Consider the following 20072-nt stretch of genomic DNA (forward strand, 5'->3'; position numbering starts at 1 on the left):
CATAAGATCATGTAGGCGGTTACTAGGCTATCGGCCTGGAGGTCATTTCAAGTCTAGCCATTTCATCCTAATATAATAAAATACATACTCTAGGCAATACTCAGGACTGTATTTATTAATGACTGCCCACGTCCAAGAGGGTTGTGGACACTATTCCTGGTAAGAATTCCAGTCCCATTCCAGGTTTCTTTTTTTTACAGTGTCCTAGAGATGCTCTGCTTGACATGAATTGGCAGTCTATTCCAAAGACCCAGCAGTCAGTGGGAGACAATTTTAGATTTGGGTCGGAGATTGCTCTGTAAGCCAGGCATAAGCCTCCCCTGAGAAGTCTATACAATACTGACTATAGTGACAAGGACTTTAGTCAGTCTGTGTAAGGCACATGATGGAGTCCCTTGATCTTCTTAGCTAAAAACCTCTGAGGTATCTCCAGTTGCTGCATGTGCTTTGTACAGCACATGCCAAAAGGAGCATTATACTCAATTATGGGCCTGATTAATAACAGATATAGAGGGTTATAACCTCCTATGCTCTAGTGGTGTTGCCTTTGCTAATCAAGTGTGCTACATAGAAAGTCTTCCTTACTACAGTAGACACATGGTGGTCAAAGTTAAGGTGGTAGTCTGCTTGTGATCCCAGATTTCTTACCACTCTAGGTATGGAGGTTACTGTTGTTAATTTGAAAGAGTGAAGGGACATTGTTTTTACTGAAGTGAATGATGATGTATTTCTTTGCATTCTGTTTGAGACCATGATTAAGACCTCAGTCGTTGGTCTGCATAAGAACCTCCTGAAGTATACTGGCATAATTTGGGGATTCAATAATTACTTTGCAGTTGTCCACAAACATCGTCAGCCACAGCCCCTTAGTTTTGGCCTGAATTTCCGAGAAGTATATGCTGAACAGTAGGGGGCCCAGCACTGACCATTGTGGCACCCCCGCTGGTGACAGGTCTGTTGCTTGATGTGGAGTCACCCACTTTGATAGTGTGTGACCGGTTTGTTTAGAGTTTAGAGTTCCTGTATTTGGCTCAAAAGGAATATCCTTAGGGAAAAAAAGAGGTACTTGAGAACATATTTTCTGGGAGTGTGGTGGGTTGGCAGATTTTAAGGATTCCCTGCAGGATGCACTGTCGGAGATGCTGGGTGGGCAGATTGGCTTGATGAGGGAGATGATTTTTCTGAGCTATGATACAGAATCAGAATTGCCTAGACGTGGTAAGGCCTTGCTGTGTCTAATTATTCTGGCTGCCAAAAAAGCAATTACTAGAAAATGGAAATCAAAATCTAAACCAACTATATTAGAGGCAGTGAATATAGTAACAGAGATAAAACAACTAGAATTGAAATCTTTAGAAAAGGGTAGGAGCAAACAACATAGGAAAAAATCGGAACTGTGGGAACAATACACACAGAGGAAGAATGAAGTTTAAAAGAAGGCAAGAATTAGACGAGCTATGTAATGTTTGACTGAAAAAGATTGGGTAGATTATAAGGAATGTATAATGTTTGCAACTGGGAGTGTGTCAGTATGGTTTGTGATGTAAAATGCTTGCAACTAGGACTGTTTCAGTGTGGTTTGTTTTTATTTATATAAATGTATGATTGCCTACGTTGTAAGTGATGGTTTAATAAAGATGTTTCTTGTTTAAAAAGGGGGGGCAGGAATTGAATAATTTATTTAATGTTGATTAGGTTATATGATATGTAGCAATATATGTGAAATATAATGTTTGTTAATATTAATTTGTTGATATAGTTTGGTTTCTTTTGTATAAATGTAAAATTGTGTATGTGACAAGTGATAATTCAATAAAGATATGTTTAAAAAACGGAACCTCCTTAGGGCTGTTTTTAAGGTTATATTCTTCCTTTGTATGCATCACCTTCTTTCTCTGCTTTTTCTTGTCCTCCCTGAGTGAGAGCAGCACAGAGACAATAGGAACTCTAAGCAAAAGGAAGGGGGTTCTGTGCATCAGGTTCCTAACGAAATTATACTAGCAAATTCTTCTGACATCTGAGCCTAAGGAAATAACAGGTTTTTCAATGCCAGAGAACTTATTCCAGTATAACGTTCTCTCTGTTGGATATACTGCTCCAGAAACCTCCCAAAGACTAATGTAAAAAGTCTTGAAACCCCACAGCAGCAATATCGTAGCTTACTTAGATGATGTTATTATACATTCTGTGGGCTGGGACTCCTCACATCTGGCTAAGGTACACAATGTACTAGACTCCCTAAGGCAAACAAGACTAAGTGTGAATGTCTCCAAGAACAAGGCAGACAGGACAGAGATAAAATACTTGGGTATGTCATTGGAAAGGCAACGGTTAAACCCCAAGAAGAGAAGGTAGCAACAGAAATAAAATGGGCTATCCCACAAGCTTTGTGCCTGGAAGGGTATTATTGGACGTTTGTACCCCATTTTTAATGATAGCATGCCCCCTCACAGGCCTGACCATGTAAAACATGCCCTCTAAATAAAGTGAACCATAGAAGTACATACTACATCTAGGACATTAAAAAACATTATGCTCAGAATTTTTGTTAGCACATCCTGACTTTAATAAACCATATATTGTCTATGCATATGCATTAAAGGTGAAGTTAGGAGTAGCATCCTAACAAACATTTAATTTGTTTCTTTAATAAAAAAATCTAAGCAGAGATGAAGCATTCTGCATTCAAATGAGAATGCCTAACCAGAAGTGGGCACCTTGCTCCCTATGATATTATCTACTAGGGAGAGAATTTATTCTTGTAAAGGACCATGCCCTCCAACATGGTTATACCAACAATAGGTTGAGAAAACAAAGCTCTATAGGTGATATTTAACTTTGCAGCCATTTAAAAGTTCAACACAGGCCAGATTTGACCCCAGACAAGAAGGCTGGCCTGTCTCAGGCATGTAGCCCATCAATTAGAATGAAACCAATGGTTTCAGGCTAGAGGGTTAATTGTAGCATAGTATGGTGATTCTCAGCAAAGAGAAGAATAAAAGTAATTTGAAACATGTAAATAAAGCTCATTGCAGTGTTCTAAATAACTCACTGTAAATTGAGTTGTTTTTTTTTTTTTAAATCCATCTACAATCCCTTTTTCCCATTTTTGCACATGGGGCTGGGGTGTCATTTCAACTGTGACAATCACCTACAGCCAAGGTTTAACACCACCAGGTGGCTAACCTTGCCACAGTACGTCATCCACACCACACACTCTCATACCCATGGCCAATTTAGAGTGTCCAATCCACCTACTGTATGTCTTTGAAATGTGGGAGGAAACCAGAGCACCAGGAGACCCACACAAGCACAGGAAGGACATGCAGACTCCACACAGAAAGTACCCCAGCTGAGAATCGAACCACGGAACCTCATGCTGTGAGGTGACAGTGCTGTCCACTGTACCATGGTGCCATGAAGTAAGTTCTTTTTTTTTTTTTGTTTGTTTGTGGGGGGTTTTTAAGTTGTACCTATTGCTTTAAGAATGCGAAGATGCCTGATTTGTCTTAGCAAGAGCTGGTTTGTTTAAAGAGCTACTGAATGCAATGCAAAAAGAGGACTAAGAGAAGCCCAGCCAGTGAGCATTTACTCTGTGAAATGGAACTGGCTTTCCAGAGCAGCATCTATGGAACAGAGGGAGAATCAACCACAGTAATGGAAAACATTGAAAATGGAAATTGTTCCTGCCTAAGGAGTCCTGAGACAGCTACCGACAGAAACTGTTTTCACCACTATAAGACTGAATTAAATATATTTACTGTGCATTTAGTTAAATCGCAAGACTGTTCTTGCTTGGAAGAACCTTTCTTATTTTCCTTGGTATTTATTAAATTGCACTACTTTTATAAAAAAACTGGTGATCTCATTTGCTTTAATCTTACACAATGCGTATTCTTTTTCATGTAAAGTTTCACAGCCAACTTCCATGCCTTTTAGGAATTTATATTGCTCACCTGCCAGAAATACTGTTTAACTGTTTAGATCACCCTCATACGTTTATGCTTACCAAAAATCTTTAAACAACACAACCTATCTTATTGTATGGGACTCCAGTTGTTTTTTTTTTAACATACTTTCCTAGTAATTTTAGTAAATAGTTCAGCATGGAAAAGTGTTAATAAAAAGTTTACTCCATGAATTCATATTTAAACTGTCTATAGCAAATAAATGTATTAAAAGACATTATTATTCTGGCATCAGTCTTGCAAGATCTATAATTTTCAGTCTATGAAATAATCTTGAGATTTATAAATATATATATATATATATATATATATATATATATATATATATCTGGTGCTGTGAGCATTTAAATTTCTCCAGTTCATTTTCAGATTAAATCCTATCAGATGCATCAACAACACATTTGTACTTTTCATATACGATATGAAATTTTTAAAAAGGGGGTGGACACTTGCTTACACCACTGTTTATATCATTACTAAAATGGTGCACATGCTCTGTCTCTCTCTTCTCATGTTCATTTCCAACGTGTGCTATGTTTGTTTACTCAGATATTTTATATGTTCCATATAATACATTAATATCAGAAGTCAGCTGTATAACTTTGTTGTTTTTTTAGTAAAGAATGAAAGAAAACTCATGCATGAACAAACATTAATAATATTTATTATGGGGCAATATCAGTCAATTTATAGTTCCTCAGTCATTTCCACAGTTTACAGTCATATGCTTTAGGAAACTGAATTGCAATTCAAAGTCCCACACGGACCCTTTTTTATAGCACTTTGCTTAATAAAGGAAAATAATGTGTCCATAGTTTTCAATTTGTATAACAAATTACCATTCTCAATATACTTGTGTAGAATCATAGGGGAATACTAGGCTAATGACCCTAAAGGACCTTTTTAAGACAAGCCATTTTTCCCAGATATATTAAGATGGCATTGATCCCATGTTATGCTGGGGGTGTAAAAACATGGGCATGAGTGGTTAAACATTTACACGCTTCCTCTCTCTCTCTTATAAAGACAAAGGTGCCAAACCAGAGGAAAACTTGCAATTCCCCATCCACTGATCCAGATTTTACTCTAGTAAGTGATGGGAAGAATTTTACTTCACATGGATGGGAAGCCTGTTCCAAAGAAAGGTCAGCCTCTGAGACACATACCTGCCCCTTCAGCAGGTTTAGGTCCCTGGAATGGGTGTTTCTGGTGCTGTTTGTTTTGTGGATTTGACATTATAGGCCAGGCATAGACACCTTTCAACAGCCTGTAGGGGACTGAATATAAGGACAAGGCTTTTAGGCAGTCAGCATAGGACTTGTTTTCTATACCATGTATTGTTTTTATGAGGAATCTCTGTGGCTGCTCCAGCTGTTGCATATATCTATTCAGGTACATGCTGAAGCGTGCATTATAATTGATGGTTGAAACTCTGAATAAACCATGTGAAACTGAATAAAATAGACAGTAGTGAAATAAATCAAAGTTGAGACCTCGCCACAAATTTAGCACTTTTGTTCTTTTAATCTGTTATAGAACTTCTTCAAAAGAATAAGCTTCTTCTTCTAGCTTTTGCCCGGTTAGGGATCACCACAGCAGATCACCTGTCCGCTCATGATTGGCAGTGGAGTTTTATGGTGCCGAGTTGCTAGCCCGGCACCCAACCTTCCATAGAAGGCACACACATGCATGCACTCACACCTAGGGCCAACTTAGTGTGTCCAATCCACCTACAGCATGTCTTTGGGATGTGGTAGGAAACCGGAGTACCCAGAGGAAACCCATGCGAGGACATGCAGACTCCACACAGAAGGCACCCAGCCAAGGATCAAACCAGAGAACCTCTTGCTGTGAAGCAGCAACGCTAACTGCTGCACCACCACGGCCGCCCTCCAAATTCAAGAGCACTATTTACAGTTTAACGACTTTCAAAACAAGAAAATTATTTTCTACACCTTCTAGTAAGACAAAAAAAGAGGAGAACCTTTGGTACACAAGCAGATATGTCTGACAAATGAGTTTTAAAAAAGAATTTTCTAAGCACGAGATGAGCAGCTCACACATATGCAAGGGGAGTAGAGTTGCCCATTTGATAAGCGGTCTTTGTCCTTTCATTTGACATCAAATTGAAAACCTTTTCTGCTTGGAAATGTGAAGATTTGCTACTGGCAGATGTTCTAGCTTTCTATAAAATATGTAGTATTTCCTCAGAAGAAAGATAGTGCAAATGGTATCAAAAGCCTATTATGCAAACGGTAAAGTTTAGAGTTTGCATGTCTGGATAAATGAGAGACAACTCTTATGTTGTGCAAGTCTATCCCGAGGAAAAACCTGGGGTGATAACTCTTGGACAGCTGTTACAGAAAGGGAACCAATGCTGACAGGGTGAAAACTGGGGTCATCAACATTTCTTGTACTTGTCTTTCTTGACTGTTGAGAAGGACTTTCAGAATTAGGGAGAGTGGGGGAAATGCATAAAGGAATTTCCCCTTCCAAGATTTTGACAGGGTGTCAGTTCTGCATGTTTCTTTCTGTGAATAGTACTTGGGAGCAAAACAGCCTTAGCTGCCTGCTCACAATGGAGGTAAACAGGACTATTTGGGAAGTTCCCACCGATAGGTAATCTGAAGGAAACTTGTCTTTGCTCAACTGACCCTATTCAAGCTCAACCTTGATAAATGGGTGGGAGACCACAAATTCACCCCGGGGATGGCACTCATGTCCCTCATGGACAAGGGGATTCAGTGTTGACCATGGACTAGCTCTGCAAAATACATTCACTTAAGGACAGATGGGGCAACTTGGGATTAACATAGCTAGGCTTGTATGGACTCTAGGGCAGCTAACCTAGTAACCTCCTAAAAAAGGTTGAGCATACATTTGCAAATGTCTACCATGAATCTGCCAAACAGTTTGCCAGAGTTCTCCAATGGTATGATGATTGGTTGAAGGAACATGTGATGCACAGCAATCTTCTATGCAGAGGTGCTAGAAATTTTGTTCCACTTTATATGATTGTGTACCATTTTAAAGTGATACTGTCATATTAGCACTTGAAGGTTCCCTTATGAAAGGATTATTTAGTTCCTTTGAAATCAGTTTTGAGTTTTCTTGAGATTTGTGGTACTTGTGGAAAAAGGGTCCCATCTTTGAGGGATATTTCCCCTGCAATTTCAGCAAAGGGGAGAGAGAGAGAAAGCGGCTTAAAATCCTTTATTAGTTTCTGACTCTCTCGGAGATTTCTGAAAATCTCAGCAGCAGATGGATCACTATCTTTGTCCAAGGGAGGATCAAGCCACTGATCTTTGAAACTGACAGGCAAAGACTGTAAATGCAACCATGAAAATTGTAACACAGACCTAGTTGCTGCAGCATTCGAAGATGCATCAGCAGCACCTTAATCACACTTCATTGAATGCTTTGCTACCTTATCAATGACAAAAGAGAGGATCGATCGTCTGCATCATGAAAATTTGAAATTATATATTATCAAAAATGGACAAAAAGATACCCAGCCATATGAATCTGGTAGTTAATGACATGGACAGAAAATGTAGCTTTAAACAACAGAGAGAGGATTTGGATTACTCATACAGGGTCTCTATACCACCCACATCATACACATTTATTATTCCTTCCCCTCTTCCTTTTCTCCCTCTTCCACTTCTTTTATTAATCTGATTTTTTTATTTATTTAATATGCTTTTATTTGACTGCACTTTGTTTCATGTATGCTATAATAAATAAGAAGTGCTTTAGTCATAAGTATCAGTAAGCAAAAATCCTAAATCATCTGGACTTCGTTGCATACTTGGAAGCCATACATATCCACCAATTGCTCCTTTGTATAATGCTTTTCAAGTCTCTCTTCCCAATCTTTTCTGACCTCCTCTGATTGATTCTTATAGTTGTAATGCAATAGCTCATATTTCCTATTCCCTTTTTAACAGTGTCTTTTGTTCTATATTCAACTGAAAACTCTACCAAACCTGGTCTTTCACTTAGGACACACCTATCACTTTCCCCTTGCCTATACTCTGATGTCAGTCCATGGTAGAGAAGGCAGTGCAAACTTCTGTTTGTCCCTACCCCTCTATGTTACCTTTCCCTTAATAGTTATTTGTTCCCAATACTTTAGTTCCTTTGCTGGTTTTCTCCAGTAGATTCCACATCCCTCTTGCCTATTTTCTATACATCTACTTGCAGTCATCTCAATTGGTAAAATCTCCTTTCTCCATTTCTCATGTTGGTTTGGTTCCTATAATACTCTCTGCAACTTTTTTTTTAATTTTATTTAACATGTGTTAACTGGGAAAGTCTGATTTGGAGTGAAGCCAATTTTCAGCAGACGCCCAGGGAGAAACAGTCCTGATGCATGTCTTTCTAACATGGGAGGAAACCCACACAAATGCAGGGAAGACATGCAAACTCCACACACAAGGCACCCCAGCCAAGAATCAAACTGGAACACCTCTTGCTGTGAGGCAACAACACAACCACTGCACCACTGCACCATCCTTTATGAATAAAATATTCTGTACTACTGCATTTTCTATTTTTGGCTAACATTTTCTTCCTTTTGTTATGCAATCTGCTGATGCTGGGATTCACCCAGGGTGTATTTTGTTTTCAGCTTGTCGTGAATTTATTTTGGGTAGGTACAACAGCTTCTATATAGCTGTATACATGACTGTAGAGGATTACTGTAAATGGCTCAGTGTAGGCAGCTGTGCTCCCTGGGTTGGGGGGCTTTTAAATTTTGCCAGGGTGTCACTTTCAAGTAGGAAGTTTGATTAGAAATATTTCTAAGAGCTCCAGGGTTACCTGGTGTCCCAAATTGTATTTTTATTTCAAAGGATACTGCTTTATGTTCTGACCTGATTAGTGCGAACAATACATTAGGGAGAGTGCAATCTTCCTCCATGTTGATGAGGACTAGGTCTATACACAGCACCACTATCTGCTGCTGTATGATTAGCAGAATCAAACAAACCACAACAACTTTATACAGGCAGACAACACCAACAAACAAGCAAGCTTGTCCTCTAGCCAATAGCAAACACATGAACTTTGAGGTCACATTCCCAGCTCAGAAGAGAACTGACTGCCCTGTCATGCCACTAGAGTGAAGACCAGATATTTTTTAGTGTACAATAAACTACTTGGGGCTCCCAAAATACAGAAACTAACCAAGTTACAACTATAAAACCAAATAGAAGTGCAGCAACTCCCAGTAAACAACTGTGGCAGAAATCCAGGGCATGAAATTAGAAGAAAGAGTAAAAAGACAACAAACAATGCACAGATATTGAAGCATCACTAGTATTTAAAAGATAAAGTCCAATTCTGCAACACAAAGTAAATAAGGTTGGGAGGTGGGCATAACAGGTTGGGAGATTGGCATAATGGTTAAAGTGTTTACCTTGCAGACACAAGATGTAGGGTTTGATTCTCACATGGGGTAACTGGCTAGGGTTAAAATGACCCACAAGGGCAGTTAGCCTAGTACTAATTTATGAACCTGCACCTATATCCAGATGAAGATGGATCTGTAATCAGCACAGCAGTCAAATGCAGTGGTAAAAGCAATAATCCTTAAATGAGGTTTTAAAATGCAGTAAGTCTATAACAATGCACACATATAACAACAGTTCTAGTACATATAAATATAGAGTGAAAAACAACACTTTAAAGTACATATCTAGTAATGATGGATCAGGATACAGCAAAAAGCCTCTGCAGTCAATGACATGGTTACCAGACAAGTGGAATCTCTGACTTTATTCAGGCAAAGAAAACCAACAAAAAACAAGATAGTACTCTGGCCAATTGCAAACATACAAGTCTGAGGTCGCAAACAGTGATTCCCAGCTTGAAAGAAACATAGCTACCCTCTCTACCCACTACTGTGCAGATCAAAGACTTCTTAATGTAAAAGTGTTGTCCAGGGCCCCCAAAATACAGAAACTAACCAAGCTACAACTATAAAACCAAACAGAAGTGCAAGAAGTTGAAGTAAATAGCTCTGGCAATAATCCAGGGCACTATAAGTTAGAACAAATAACAAGGGTGCAACAAATAATGCAAGATATTACAGCAGCCCTAGTAATTTACAAGATAAAATGCAATTCAGCAATTTAGTGTAAATATTCACATCTGGGTTGATCTGGATTCAGCACAAAATTCAAATGCTGTGGTAAAAACAATAATCCTTAAATGCAGTTTTAAAGTGCAAAAGCTCTTTAAAATGCACCACTATAACAGCAGTTCTAGTATTATATATCAAAACAGAGTGCAAATCAGCACTTTAAAGTACATATCTGACAGTGGATGGATTGGGATTCAGCAAAAAGACACCACAATCAATGGCATGGTTGCCAAGTGAGTGGAAATTCTAACTTTATTCAGACAGTGAAAAATCAAAAAACAAACAAGCTAGTCTTCCAGCCAATAGCAAAAACACATACTGTGAGGTCACAAACAGTGATTCCCAGCTCAGAAGACACCTGGCTACCCTCCCCTGCCACTAGAGTGCAGACCAAATACTTCTTAAAGTAAATGCACTTTATGGGATTCTCAAAATGCAGACACTAAACAGGTTACAACTATAAAGCCAAACAAAAGTGCAGGAAGTTGCAGCAAAAGGCATTAAAAATGAGAACAGAGAGGAAGGACAAAGCAAATAATGTGCAAATATCAAAACAGTAAAAGCCATTTGGAAGATAGACTGCAATTCAGCAACATAGAATAAATATTCACATCTGGGTGGATCTAGATTCAACACATCTGCCAAATGCAGTAATAAAACAATAATCCTTAAGTGTACTTTTAAAGTACAAAAACTTTGTAAAAACACAAAAATGTAACAACAGTTCTACTATATATATCAAGATAAAGTGCAAAGCAGCATTTGAAAGTGCTTATCTAGCAGTAGATGAATCAAGATTCAGCAAAAAGCCTCTGTAATCAATAGCATGGTTCCCAAGTAGTTGGAAACTATGACTTCATTCAGGCTGAGAAAACCAACAAACTAGCTAGCCTTCTGACCAATAGGAAAAAACCTCACACACTTTACAAGAGCTGATTTTCAATCATTTCAGTCAGTTACAGGAACAAACAACTAGACTTGAGTAAAACAGTATTAATATAGCTGCTAAATATGCCATAAAAAATAAAAAACAGACACTGGAAGCACAGCAAGGGAACTAAAACCAAAGATTTTAATTGTAAACAATAGGGTAAGCTCTTTCACGATAAAATATATTGCCTCATCAGACCATAGTCCAATGTTAAGCTCCACATAAATATATATTGAACGCAAACTAATTAGATCACAGTAATTCAAACATTTCTATTAAACCCAATTAAGAAAAGTAACAAACATCGCAATGCCAAATCCAATCAAATAACAATATAATAATGCTGTTGTATCTTTCGGCTTTTCCTGGTTAGGGGTCGCCACAGCGGAACTCCGGTCCGCTAATGATTAGCAGTAGATTTTTACGTGTCGAGTTGCCGGCCCTGACGCACAACCTTCAACGAAGGTATGCCCATTCACGCATGTCTCCACACAGAAGATGCTCTAGCTGAGAATCGAACAGGACAACGTCTTACTGTGAGGCAACAATGTTTCCGCAGCACCACCACAATATAATAATAACAAATATATATATATATATATATATATATATATATATATATACATATATATATATATATATATATATATATATATATATATATATATATATATATATACACACACACACACACACACACAAGAAATTTACATAACTATGTCAATAGCTAAGAATCACTTATTTCGTAAACCCTCGAGATCTCAAAACATTCCTTTTATGTTGCAAAGATGAACCGTAGTTTCAAGGAACATATGAGGGGAACATCCTTATTACATTAGGGTCCAGAATAATTACAATGCTTTAGCTAGGCATGTAGCTGAGAAAGGGGTTTCTCATAAATTCAGATTTCTGGTGATTGATAGGATCATTAGGAGCCCACGACTTGGTGATTTGAGAAATAAAATTGAGAAATCTGAATTAGAATGGATTCTTAGGATGAAATCTGATAGTGGCTCTGAACTTAATGGGCATCTCTCTTTAAAACCTGATTTATATTTTGAGGGTTATAAAAGAAGTGATTTTTAGCTATTAACATATTTTGTATATTTCTTTTTTATACGTATTTTTGTTGTTTTATTTTGTTATTATTATATTGTTATTTGGTTGGATTTGACGTGATGTTTGTTAATTTTCCTAACTGATTTTAATGGGAGGGTTTGAATTACTGTGATTAGATTGGTTTGATGTGAAGCTTAACATTGGACTATGGTCTGATGAAGCAATATATTTTATTGTGAAAGTGCTTTTCCTACTCTTTACAATTAAAATCTTTGGTTTTAGTTCCCTTGTCGTGCTACCAGTGTTTTTATTTTTTTATTTTTTACAGGATTTCAGGCAGGTAGATAAATACACATTTTCCACCATTACAAGCCTCCCACTGAGCATATGCAGATTCTTCCTTTTCCATCCTGGCCACCATCCCCATCCCGCTCTTTTTCCACATTCAATTGTCTCAAAGAATTAATTATCTTAGAAGAACTAAACTATTCCACTTCTTCAATATCTTTATCAGTCAACTAAGACAAGTATTTCAGTTTAGCTAGTGGCATCATTGCACTGGCAAACACCTGCATGCCCTCTGGGGAAAAATCTTTAGTACATCTAGGAAAGGAGGTCTATACTTAATTTTCGTTTTTCTATATTCCATGATCACGTCTATAAAATTTAACTTATACAGGAGTGGAACTTGTTAGAAATCACAGACTATAAAACTCCCACTGTACATCTCTTTTCTAGCTGCCACAATTGTCATAAAACACTTTCCTTTTCCTACCATGATACAGATTGTACAAGAATTTACCTTGGCCTAACCATACTTTTGTTCAACTAAAGGTAAGGGCAACAAGTAGATTCTGAGTCCCAAATGACTTTCTGTAAACTCAGTGCCATCTTAATTTTAATGAAGTCCAATCAGTCCAGCACCTCTGCTCCTTCAGTTAATCTGCTTAGTCTCAGATTCTTCCTTTATCCTCTGACTTCCAGTTTTATCAACTGGTGATAATGCACTCAACTGACTTTTTACTGGCACATAAAATCATGCTGTTCATGCAAAAATGAAAACAAAAAGAAAGAAGAAGAAGCAACTTCACAGATTCTCTGTCTTTAAATATCTCCACTAAGCAGCCCTGAACACTGTCTCATATTTGTGCAAATTTCCTTTGAATGCTATTCCATTCTCCTTTGTATTAAGCTATACTAATTCATTCTCATCATAATCAGTATCATCATCATTACTTTCAGGTTGGACCACAGTCTCCTGCTCTTTCTCATTCAATTGTTCATACAAACCCATCTCTACTTTCCATTGTCTTCAATTCCTCTGCCATGTTAGTATGTGCAATGGTTCTCCACAGCAGTGCTTTCAAATTAATTTTTAAATGAACAATTGAAAACACAAAAATAGCTATTTTAGTCTTAAAAATGGAACGACAGTAGGAGATATCCAACACATGAAGCACAGTAAGTCTTTAAATTATAGTTACTCTCTTGACCAGTGTGACTAAGTGTCCTCAAATCTTTCACATCAAACCCCAAAGATTGTATCACCTGCTTCCAAAGGACCTGTCAGAAGAGGGTCATGTTTCCATCAAAAACTTCATTCTTACATTTTCTCTAGTTGTATGAATTATTCTATTATTACTTTTACAGTTTCTAAAAATGTATTATTTACTGCTGTTGCCATCCTTATATCTGTCCAACTCTGCTTCTGGCACCCGAAGTCATTACCAGGCATCTCCTGTCTCACCATAGCAACATTCATTATATTATCTGTTTCAGCCATGTTGTATAGCACACTAAACATCACCAGAGGCTCTCGCAAAACCTCCACTATCACTTCTTCTATAGATCTTACAAAACCTGTCTGAAGAATCATCTAATTTATTTTAGTATCATTTATTTTTTAGAATCACTTCTAGTGATGTACAGCTTTTCTCCTTTCTTCAGACAAATTTATTTATTGTCACCACATTTTCTCTCCCTTCCACATGCTCATACATTATGCTAAGCTTACTTCTTGATTCCATATCATGTGATCTAGAATTCTAATTATGCAGTTGTTAGTATATACAGTTTGACAGTTTGAAGTGGGTAGATGTATTATGTAGTCTATAGCAGAGTTCAACATAGAAATGAAGCACAATCAATCAATCTGACAATAAATCAACAAATAAATGTAGTTATATTCAAGTAAATTAGAAGAGAATAAAATTCCTTGCAAATTCTATAATGCGGTTTATTATCCCATGGTAGACAATTATGAAAGAATACTCTGTTCTATATAGTATATACTGTCTTTTCAAACTACTGCTAGCATGATTATTAGCTTGAATAAAAGCTGCAAGAATAATATGAAATATAAAGGGTTAATTTAGAAATAGAATAAAATGCTAAAAAATAAGAAATAGTAAATGTGCTGGCATCACATAGTTAAGATTTTGGCATCCATGTGAAGGAGTGCTTTATTGAGAAACAAAGTCTGTAATAACTATGTAGATGGCAGCTGCAAGGACATCCATGAAGTAAAGCTGAAACATCAAGCAAGAAACACAGATAAGCTCTGGAACACTGCGTTTCAGATAACTGAGTTTCCTTGGACCACCGAGCATAAAGAAGGACAAATCATAAATTAGAAGAACAAAGAAAAACTGTTATACAAAGAAAGAACTGTTTTACATCAGACTCTGGAAAAATACCAGATCTTCTGGTATAAATGTAACTATGCATAAACAGACTTTGGAAATTTGCTATAGAGAGCTGACAGCATATGTGTTGCGTGTTTGTAGAACCAAAAGTCAAATATAACAGAAATGTCGTACTAACTAAAGCAGTTTACTGAAGCAGTCTGCCTCCATGTATTTATTGTACTTAGTACAATCCAGTATCTAAAAGTAACTGTTCATACTAAGAGTTAATATACTGTGGTGTGTGTGCATGTAAATGCAACTAACAGCAAGATAAACAGAAAGACGTGCATAGAATTCACAGAATTCTTCAAATTATTAATGATACACCTATGGTAGTATACTGTTTTTAATCATTATACATTTATTTGTATATACTAACAATTGCATCATTAGAATTCTAGATCTACCTATGAAAACAGAATTGCAGCAAATAGTAAAGACAACCACAAGGCCTTCTATATTTATGTAAAGAATCTCCACGGCAATACCCAGATTTGCTGTGAGCTACTGCACAATGGTACCTCTTATACCGAGCCATCAGATATTGCCAATGTACAAGCAGACAGATTCAGTGCCAACTTTACCTCGCCACCCCCAAAGGACCATTCACAATACCAGTAGATTGTCAGGCACCCATTATTACTGTTGCACAGGTTAAAACAGCACTGTCCAAGGCCACAAATACAGCTTCTATGGGACCTGACAATATCCCTAGCTGTGTTCTACATGAACTACAGAGTGAACTGGTACCTAACCTGTGTGCCCTGTTTAATCACAGCCTCACCTCAGGCTTTGTCCCTACCAAATGGTGCACTGCTACAGTCATCCCTGTCCACAAAGGAGGAGTGACTATTGCCCCACTAGCCTGACACGTCTGATATGCAAAGCTATGGACCTAATAAACAAGGATATAGGGAATCTCCAAACTCTGGATCCCACACAGTTTGGTTTTGTGAAGGGTAGATCATGCCTGCTCAATTTGGTCAACTTCTTTGAGTCAGTCACCAGAGCCGTGGATGAAGGCAAGGTGGTTCATACAGCCTACATTGATCTGGCCAAGACCTTTGATACCATTCCCTGCTCAGGAATCATAGAAAAACTCACTATGCTAGGCATCAACCCCTATATCATTAAATGGGTTGCAAACTGGCTCACAGATAGAACCCACAGTGTGAAAGTAGCTGACTCCAAGTCAGACTGCCGACCAGTCATGAGTGGGGTACCACAGGGTTCGGTCCTGGGTCCTCTCCTGTTTGGTATCTGTTTCTCTGAAGTCCAGGCCAACATGAAGGGACTCTGGCTGACAAAGTTTGCAGACAATTTCAAGTTGGGAGCTATTATTAACTCCCCAAGTGATGTTGACATCCTACAGAAAGGCCTCACTGAGACCAACGACTGGTGTCAGAACCATGACATTAAGCTCAATGCCAAAAAGTGTGTCGTCTTTCTGACAGCAAACTCTCTTTTGACCACCACATTGCCACTGTGGTCAGAAAGTTCTTCTATGTGGCATATCCCTAAGCTCAATGCCAAAAAATGTGTCATCATCCCCTTTGGGAAAATCCCAGTTCCCATGAATTACCACATTGATGGTAGTCCACTGAACACAGAAGTCATTATAAGAGATCTGGGAGCACAGGTTGACAGCAACCTTTCTTTTGACTACCACATTGCTACTGTGGTCAGAAAGTCCTTCTATGTGGCACATCTCATTACTAAGAGTTTTGCATCCAGGAAGAAAGAGGTCATTGTCTCCCTCTACTCTTCCCTCATTAGGCCAAAAATTGAGTACAATGCCCCATTTGGCATGTACCTCACTAAACACCTGCAACAACTGGAGAGGCTGTGAAAGCACCTCACATAGAGGTTCTTAGGCTTTAAATATTTGTCCTGTATGGACAGACTCAAAAAACTCCATAGGTTCATAGGTTTATAGGAAAGTACTAGGCTATCTGCCCAAGGGCATTTATAAGCCTAGCCAGAATGTGTTGGCTTTCGCCACCCCCTTAGATTAGTTCCCTGTGCCTCTGTCCAGCAGAGCCATTAGTTCCCTGTGCCACTGTCCAGCAGAGCCACTGCAGTGATCCCCGGGGTACATTTTCTGTTTCCCATCCACCCGTCAAGGTTTTTCTTGAAGAGTGTTAGTGAGGAGCTCTGCCTGATGTATATTGGAATCCTGTTCCAAAGCATGGGGAGTTTCTGGGACAGGAATCTATCCCTCCAGCATGTCCTATCTATCGTTGTGGTGAGGTTTTTATCTGTAGAGCATGTGGCTCTCCGGGATTTTTTTTTTTTAGGTGGAGCATGTCCATCAATTCTGGGTTGGACATGGCCTTGTATGTCAGGCAGAGATCACCTCTGAGTAAGAGGTATGCAACCGAGTACAGCTGTAGTTTCTTGAGTCAGGCTGCATAGGGCATCTGGTTGAGGCCAGTAATCCTCTTGGTGAGGTACTTTTGTGGTCTTTCCAGCTATTGCAGGTGTCTTGTAAGGTACATCCCAAATGGGGCATTGTATTCTATGATGGGTCTAATGAGTGATGAGTAGAGAGGCGCAATAACCTCTTTTGTTCTAGATGCGAACCCTTTTGTGATTAGGTGGGCCACATAGAAGGATTTTCTAACCACCTTGGCAATATGATTATCAAAGGAGAGATACTATCCCCAGATCCCTTATTACATTTTCTGTATTTAGGGGACTACCACCTATGTGGTAGTTCATGGGTACTTTATTTTTTCCAAAGGTAATGACTATGCACTTTTTGGCATTTAGCTTGAGGCCATGATTTTGACACCAGGTATCCGTCTCAGTGAGACCCTTCTGCAGGGTGCCTGTATCAGCCAGAGAATCAATTATGGCCCCTAGTTTCCAGTCGTCTGCGAACTTGGTCAGCCATAGTCCTCCTATGCTTGCCTGTACCTCTGAGAAGTATATACCGAACAAGTGGGGTCCTAGGACTGAGCCCTGGGGGATGCCACTTGTAACCGGTTTAGAGTCAGATGTAGAGCCTGCAACTCTCACCATGTGGGTTCTATTCATGAGCCAGTTGGCAACCCATCTCATGACGTAGAGGTGTATGTTCAAGCTGATTAGCTTGTCTATAATACTAGAATGGGGAATGGTGTCAAAAGCCTTTGTGAGGTCTAGGTAGGTTGTGTGGACCTCCTTTCCCTCATCTAATCCCTTGGTAACTGTCTCAAAGAAGTCCACCAGGTTTAGGAGGCATGATCAGCCCTTAATAAAGCCAAACTGGGGAGGGTCCAAGGTTTTGAGGTTCCCAATGTCTCTGTTAAGGAGTTCCATAATAATGTGCTCCATAGCCTTGCAGACCAGGCTAGTCAGGCTTATAGGGTGATAGTTCCTGGGGTCCATTGTGGCTCCACTTTTATGGAGCGGGATAACTGTTGCTGTGCACCACTCTGTGGGTACATAGCCTGTAGAGAGGCTGAGTTTGAACAGTGTGTTTAGGTGAGGGGTTAGTTCATTTTGGAGCTCTTGTAAGACACAGTCCGGTCCCATTGAAGTTGGGCTTTTGGCTTTGGATAGGGCTGTTTTAACCTGTGTGTCAGTGATTGATAGGACCCTACATTCTTCTGGTATGGTTATGGGCCCTTTAGAGGGTGAGATGGGGGAGTGAAGATTGCACTAAACCTGTCTTCTAGAATGTTGACAATATCAGTTGGGTCAGTGTATTTTGTGCAATTCTGCACTAACTCAGAGCAGATCTGAGAGCTTCCACTTAGGTTCCAAATATTCTTTGTCTCATATCACCTACTTAGAGGTGATCTCTGCTTGACATACAAAGCCATGTCTGACCCAGCTCTGTTAGAAATGCTACATCTAAAGAAATCCCAATACATCCACACCACACACTCAAGAGTCCTCAACCTCATTACCACAATCAACAGAACATGCTGGAGGGACAGGTTCATAACCCAGAGATTGCCCATGCTGTGGAATAGACTTCCCATACATGTCAAGCAGAGCACTTCACTGGCCCTCTTCAAATGAAATCTTGATGAGTGGATGAGAAAAAGAAAATTCACCCCAGGGATCACTCCAGTGGCTTTACTCGACAGAGGCACTGGGAACTAAGGTCAGGTGGCATGATGTCAGGGTAATCCTATGGACTCAGCTTGTAAAGTCTCCAGGGCCATTAGCCTAGTACACTCACACCTACAAACCTATGAACATGATTAGGGTTACCACCCATCCCACTTTGCGAGGGACAGTCCCTCTTTGGGCAGTTGTGTCCTGACAAAAAATTTAAAACATGGGAAATGTCCTGAGATTCTAGGACAGAATTATTTCCTATATTTTATGTAATAGTTGCATGAAACAGTTAGTCTGTATCTAAAATCCCTAAATGTTATAAGAAACAGAATAAGCAACTAAAATGCTACAAGAATAAGCTTTTATTTAGGCAAAAAAGTTAAGTTATATCCTTTGTACTGACCGTGGGTATGTGTCGGCCTGTAAAATCTGATGTTTGTACCAAAAATGTCCCACTTTGACCATTTGAAAAGGTGGCAACCCTAAACATGATATGGAAACAGAAAACAACTGGACAGCTGCTAAGCCTACAGAAACTACAAACACACGTTTACTTTATTTAATAAGCATAGTTCCACTGAAGTAACTAATGTAAAAAGTGTTTATTTTATAACCCGAAAGGCCACTTTACAGAGCATAATTACAGCAAAAAGGAACGGTAACAAAAACTTTGTACATGATCTTTAACCTTGTGTCTCCCAGAAAATAGGTCACAGGCCTAGTAGCCTCACCCCAGCTAACAAAAGAAAATAAATTACAGCTTGAATGCCCATTTGTTTGCGGTGTATTACAAACACTCAGGATGGTAGACACTGAGGTACAGGGCTTGTTATTAGACACTTGGAATCAGGAATGCGGTATTCACAGAACATTCAGTCCAAAACCTTCTTGTCATCTGCAAGAGCTAAGAATTAAGTCTGAACAAGAAATCTAGTAAGGGAAGGACTGCCATCACAGATTGGTTCTTTGAAAGGAAAACCTCACTTGTTGAAAAAGACTGCCAAAAAATGAAAGGGTGATCTGAGAAGCTAAACCAGAGGATTCTCAGATGGCTTATGGTATTGCAGATGTTATATCTACCATGTCTAGTCATGCAGAAAAAGAATATTTAGTTCCATAAATCTATTTCTACCATCGCCCAAAATGCAAATCTGCACAAAATGAATTGTGTATAATGCCCATGCCCTACTAAATTAATTATGCTACACTCATAATACTCATACTGT

This window comes from Protopterus annectens, chromosome 2.part1, assembly GCF_019279795.1.
Source record: "Protopterus annectens isolate FY-2018-M chromosome 2.part1, PAN1.0, whole genome shotgun sequence".
NCBI classification, from domain to species: domain Eukaryota; kingdom Metazoa; phylum Chordata; order Ceratodontiformes; family Protopteridae; genus Protopterus; species Protopterus annectens.